At 38.7% G+C, this 6,895-nt stretch overlaps 1 protein-coding gene across 1 annotated transcript in view; it reads right to left on the bottom strand.

Annotated features, from left to right (window-relative positions):
- Positions 1 to 3,186: 3,186 nt before the first annotated feature.
- LOC131220837 (nuclear-pore anchor-like) overlaps positions 3,187 to 6,895 on the bottom strand; it is a 102,728-nt gene continuing 99,019 nt past the window's right edge. Inside the window, exon 5 of the mRNA XM_058215687.1 lies at positions 3,187 to 3,295. The gene's annotated coding sequence lies outside the window, so the exon portion shown is untranslated. The remainder of the gene's footprint in view (positions 3,296 to 6,895) is intronic.

Here is a 6,895-nt window from a genome sequence, read left to right as displayed (position 1 = left end):
TGTCCTTTATGCTTGAACCGGCCACAAGCATATCATCAACGTACAGAAGAAGGATGATATACGACGTATCAAACTTCTTCAAGTAACAGCAGTGGTCTACATGATATCTTCTGTAACTGTTTTCCGACATGAAACTGTCAAACTTCTTGTACCACTACCTCAGGGCCTGCTTCAGGCTATATAGACTCTTCTTCAGTCTGCACACGTTGTTCTCATTTCCTGGTGCCACGTATCCTATCGGCTGATGCATGTATATCTCTCCTTCAAGATCCCCATGAAGAAAGGTTGTCTTAACATTTAGCTGCTCTAGATGTAAGTCATCTAAAGCCACTATGCTCAAGACCATGCGAATCGTAGACATTTTTACTACCGGTGAAAATATTTCAGTGAAATCGATACCTAGCTTTTGTTAAAACCCTTTCACAACCAATCTAGCCTTGTAACATTTCGAACCATCGTGCTCCTCCTTTAGTCTGTAAACCTACTTATTATGAAGAGCTTTCTTACCCTTGGGTAGAGTGACTAGCTCCCATGTATGATTGGACTCAAGAGAGTCCATCTCCTCATCCATGGCCTGCTCCCACTTAACCTGTATATCCGACTGTAATGCCTCTTCAAAACACTCTGGTTTACCATCATCTGTCAGTAGTAGATAATGTAAGGAGGGTGAGTATCGGACCATGGGTCTCCTCTCCCGAGTAGACCTCCTCACAACCGGTGTATGCAGCTCTGCCTCATAAAGCTCCTGTGCATGATCATCCTGTGGCGCCGTAACACCCGTGTCCTATAACTCTTCCAACTTTACGAATTCTTTCTCCTCGGCCTCATTTTTCTGCACACTGTCTTTATGCATTACTTTTTCATTGTAGACTATGTCCTTGCTTCTGATGATTTTCCTATTTTCTGCATCCCAAAACCTGTACCCAAAATCATACTGCCCGTAGCCTATAAACGTGCACCTCCTAGACTTCGCATCTAGCTTGTTTCTGTGCTCTGCATCAATGTGAACATATGAAGTACAACTAAACACTCTGAGATGTGCAAGGTTCACTTCTTTCTCAATTCACGTTTCTTCTGGTAGCCCACCATCCAATGGTGTTGAGGGACTTCTATTGATGAGATATGCAGTAGTATTCACAGCATCTGCCCAAAAGGTCTTGGGCAACCCTGCATGTAACCTTATACTCCTGGTGCGCTCAAGGATGGTCCTGTTAATGCGCTCAGCAACACTATTCTGCTGCGGTGTCCCTGAAATTATTTTTTAATATTTGATTCCATTTACTACACAATACTCCTCAAATCTCTTATCATAGTACTCTCCCCCATTATCAGATCTGAGACATTTTACTGTTTTACCTGTCTCATTTTCTTCCATAACTTTTCACTTCTTAAATACATCAGATTTATGTTTTAAGAAATAGACCCATAGTTTCCTACTAGCATCATCAATAAAGGAAATAAAATAACGTGAACCACCAAGAGATAATACCTGTGTTAGTCCCCACACATCAGTGTGTATAAGCTCCAAAAGATGCGTCTTTGGAGCGTGTCCCGTCTTCTTGAAGCTTACCCTCTTCTGCTTGCCATATACGCAGTCCTCGCAGAAATTCAAGTCAATAAACTTCAGCCCTTGTAGCTTCTCTTTTGACAATAACACTTTCATCCCTTTCTCACTCATATGTCCCAACCTTTGATGCCATAACTGCCCATTCACTCCAATTGATGTGACTGTGAGTGAACTATACGATCCTGAAGTCACATACAAAGTACCTTCCTTTTTACCTCGAGATATCACCAAGGTACCTTTTGTAATCTTCTAGGAATCACTGGTGAATGTCGTCACATAATTAATATCGGCCAATTGCCTCACTGAGATCAGATTCCTTCTCAAACTCGGTATATGTCTAACATCCTTTAATTTCAACGCCGTTCCGCCTTTCTAATTTATATGAACGTCTCCATTTCCAACAATACTGCACGACTCATCATCACCTAGGTAGACTCTCCCAAAGTCACTTGACACATAATCACGCAGAATTTTCTTACACGAAGTGGCATGAAATAAAACACCCGAGTCTATAACCCATGACTCATTCCTCGCATCAAGAGACAAGAGCAACGCCTCTGTGTTACTCTCCTCAGATAGATTCACTGAATCCTTCTCGCTTTGAGAGCTTCCTTCTTATTTCTTGAGTAACCTGCAATCACGTTTCATGTGCCCCTTTTTGCCACAATGCCAACACCCGTCTTTGTCTTTCAGTCCCTTGGACTTCTTCCTCGACTTAGAACGCCTGTGTTTATTGCCTCCTTTGTGTAGCGATCTTCATCTTCTTTCAACGTTTAAAGTATTCCCTGAATCCCTTGAAACTCTTGATGCCTTTATTCTAGATTCTTGACTGAGAATTAGACCGGCCACATTATCAAATTTCAGCTTTGTCAAACCTGAAGAATTGCTCACAGCAATCACCAAACCATCCCATCTGTTTGGCAAACTGGATAAGATCAATAACGCCCTGACTTCATCCTCAAAAACAATGCCAACAGATTCCAGCTGGCTCGTGACTATATTGAACTTGTTTAGATGTTCAGCCACGCTCCCACCATCTGACATCTTCATGTTCACTACAAGAAAAACGGGCAAAGGCTACGGGCAAAAACCGTAGCAAAAGCCCTTTTGCTACGGATTATATCCGTAGCACGTTCGCCGCTATTAGTGGGGTAGCTAAAGATCCAGCTACGGACTATATCCATAGCTATTGGTACCTATTGCTACGGATATAGTCTGTAGCAATAGGTACCAATAGCTACGGATATTATCCGTAGCTATTGGTATCTATTGCTATGGATAATATCCGTAGCAATAGCTTTAACTACCCCATCAATTGTGGCGGACGTGCTACAGATATAATCCGTAGCAAAAGAGATTTTATCCATAGTAGTAGATACCAATAGCACCAATAATATCCATAGCAATAGATACCAATAGCTATGGACAAAAGCCGTAGCTATAGCTACGAATTATATTTCTAGCTATTTTTTAATAAATTGTCATACTGCGACCTGTTTCCATTGCAAGAACCTATTGTCATTGATAACTCATCTAAGCTTAATACTGATAGAAATAGCACATAAAATGCAATCAGAAAAAAATGAAATGATACGTTTATTACAAATAGCAATCAAATCATACAATGCATCCTACATTCACATTTCTAAATAAACAATACTTCACTTTGCTCAACCTATCATAAGAATTACAACTAAGGCGTGCTCTCATGTACAAGAAACAAATACACTCCAACACAGTAAACACCCTCTATATGCATTCCATAATGCTCACATTTTTACAGAATTTTCTTCCTTCAAATGGTCAATTTCAACAAATGTAGAAGATAGAGCTTCTTCTTTCCTTGAAACTGCAGATGTAACTTCTGTGGACTTCGACACAAGATCACTTTCATCCTCCACTGACTTCTTTAGTTTGTCAGCCTGTATAAAATAATATTTGTAAACACAATCAATCAAGCATGCCTTTGTACACATCTCAAAAGGAAGAAAGACAAAAAAAAAAAAAAAAACCACTTATATATGGAGAAATAAAAAATGTACCTACAAATCTTTTAAACAATGGCAAAATCCAACATGAATAATGTGTTCAAACCTAGGATGGACTTTTAAACTCAAAACCTAGGTTTAGGATAAGGTTATAGGTTTAGGTTTAGGTTTAGGTTAAGGTTATAGGTTTGGGTTAGGTTTAGGTTAAGGTTATATGTTTAGGTTTAGGTTAAAGGTTTAGGTTAAGGTTATAGGTTTAGGTTAGGTTTAGGTTATAGGTTATAAGTTATAGCTTTAGAGAATTGAGAATAGGTTAAGGTTTAGGTTTAGGAAATCAGGTTTGGGTTCGAGATCGGGTTTAGGTTTGGGTTTTCAAGTTTAGGTTTAAGTTTAGGTTAGGGAGTTAAGATTATGACTAGGTGTAGGTTTAAGTTTAGGGATTTGATAATACGTTAAGGTTTAGGTATAGGAAATCAGGTTCGGGTTTAAGATCGGGTTTACGTTTAGGTTTTAGGTTTAGGTTAAGGATTTAGGGATTTGGATTTGGGTTCGGGATCGGGTTTAGGTTTAGGTTAAGTTTACAGGTTTAGGTTTAGGTTATAAGTGTTGGTTAAAGGTTTAGGTTTAGGTTCGATTGTAGGTTACGGTTTAGGGAATTGACAATAGGTTAAGGTTTAGGTTTAGGAAATTGGGTTCTGGTTTGGGTTCGAATTTGAGAATACATATAGGTTTTAGGTTTAGGTTTAGGTTTTAGGTTATAGGTTTAGGTTTAGGTTATAAGTGTAGGTTATAGGTTTTGTTATAGGTTTAGGTTGAGGTTTAGGACTTGAGAATAGGTTTAGGTTATAAGTATAGGTTTAGGTTTGGTTATAGGTTAAGGTTTAGGGAATTGAGTTTAGGTTATAGGTTATAGGTTATAGGTTTAGGTTAAGGTTTAGGTTATAGGTTTTGGGATTTGAGAATAGGTTTAGGTTATAGGTTAAGGGTGTGGTCCCTGCAAATACAGATATAAACCCGGCCTGCTCCAATTGGCGAGGCCCTTCCAATGTTGTCCGTAGAAAATGGACAACTTCATCATGGTCATAACAGCAGTTCCCATCTTCCAGGGACCCCCGCTCAACATCCGGATAGCTCCGACGCATATCCTAGTCTGCTCTATCAATTTCGAGTAAATACATAAACATGGCCTGTCTAAATGGCCAGGCCCCTCTAATGCTGTCCATAGGAAATGGACAGCTTCATCATGGTCATAACAGCGGTTCCCACCTTCCAGGGACCCCTGCTCATCCGAATAGCTCCGACGCACATCTGGGTCTGCTCCATTAATTTTGAGCAAATACATAAATGACATTCTTGATTTTCAACTAGAAAGAAAACAAAATATGAACTGGAACATGAAAGCAGAGAAGTGTTGACTCACTTGTTCACTTTAACCCGAGTAACTTTTAGTGTTTCTTTCTTCTTTTCATCAAGTTCTTCAATTACCTTCTTGATTTTTGACATATCATTCTAAGCAAGAGAAGAATACAGTAAACAAACAACTTCAGACATAAACAAATTCAATTTTATTTTTTTTAAAAAAAGAAATGAGATCCTTTACATCTTAATGGTGTTGTTGAGCAGATGTATGACGAGATGGCTTCTTGCCACAGGGTAAGGTCTCCTTGCATTCAGATCATCAAGACAGCTACCATACCTGACTCGCTTTACAAGAGAGAGAATACTAAGCAATTTCATGATTCCAAAATCAAGTTCCCGTTGGTGTTCAAGAAGGTTAGGCCACCAACTAGGAAGCTTAAGACAACATTCAAGGCATCGAGGCCTAATTTGTTCATGTAATTCTGATCAATAATGTATGCGACTTTGTGTTGCCCGATCAGATTCGTTGAAACTATTAGAAAGTTGAGATACTTTCAAGTTATTTGGGATTTTAGTCTCTATGGCATAAGCTTTTCTTTATTGGTTTTTATATTTTAGAAATCTTAAGTGTGGTTTAAGACATGACGGTGAAGGATATTAACTTGTTTTCTATTTCTAAAAAAAAAAGGTACAAGGCATGTTCATATATATATAGTGCCAGACCTGGCACCAGGCTCATATGTTGGACATACATGCCATTTTGACACATGTGGGGCAGCTCACCTGTTCAATAGTGGAGATTTAAAGGAGTATTTAAAAATAAAAAACTTTTGAAAGACTTGAAGGAGATAATTGCAGAATGATCCATGGCAATCCAGAACTAAACATACAGAAGTTTATTGAGGCAACAAGAAATGCATGAAGATGAAGTGAACTGTAGCTTCAGATCTAGAACTCATTGGTTGTCATTTTCCAAGCCACCCATTTCTTTAGACATCCATTGCCACCTAATAAATGGACCAGCTTGATTCTCGGGGATCAAAGGGGCATTCGTCCATAGGGGCCACCTTTTGAAGGTTATAGGTTGTACATAAATGTGTGTTGAAGACACATCTAACTAATGAGCAATGAACTTCATTTGAAAATTTGTCTAATTGGCTGATTAAATTGTGAGATCTCTACATCAAACGATTGCCAAAAGTAGAAAAAAAAAATACAAAGGGCCTATTTGGATGACTCATTGTGGTCCAGGCAAGAAGTTAGAAAACAAAATGATCTATTATAACATAATTCATTATGCTCAGAACAGTAGATCATTGGTTTGTAACCTCACAATGTATTTGTAGTAGAATTTTCCAGCACACTAGAGATCTCCAAGCTCATTATAAGAGTCCTTTAAATTTGGAGGGGTGAGTATTTGGCTAGTGAGACTACCAAAGCTCAATTCCATAGCTCACAGGTTAGGATTGAAAATTGGGCATGTACTGAGACCCAATTTCCAGACCTACCTCAACTCGGCAACCCAAACATTTATCAAGGGGGTTGGGAACAACTGAGACCAAGCATGCCAGAATGCATAAACAACTCTCACAATCTAATGTCAGCCTGCTTAGGATTTTAACAATAGAAGATTTTTTTTCCTATCAAACTTCAAATATAACATGCTTAAAAGCACTGAAATCTTAATGTTTGCATCCATTAGATATAATTGAGCCGGAGATGAACTTACATGCAAGTGCCGAAATTTTGGGACAAGCGATAAAAATGAGTCGATCTTTGTGCAACATTAGCATTTACTGAAATGTGCCATCAAAATTACCACACCAATCTCACTTGAAACAGATGAGTAAATGGCATGGAGTAAGGTACATGCTTACATTCACACTCACATAAATAAAAATGAAGTGAAAACATCGTGCCAAATGAGTGTTTTAGTCATCAATCAGTAGGGCGATTAAAGGCTGCTCATGCTTCTGTTTCC

Source organism: Magnolia sinica, chromosome 12, assembly GCF_029962835.1.
Source record: "Magnolia sinica isolate HGM2019 chromosome 12, MsV1, whole genome shotgun sequence".
NCBI lineage: Eukaryota > Viridiplantae > Streptophyta > Magnoliopsida > Magnoliales > Magnoliaceae > Magnolia > Magnolia sinica.
This window is presented reverse-complemented; position numbering and strand designations above follow the sequence as displayed.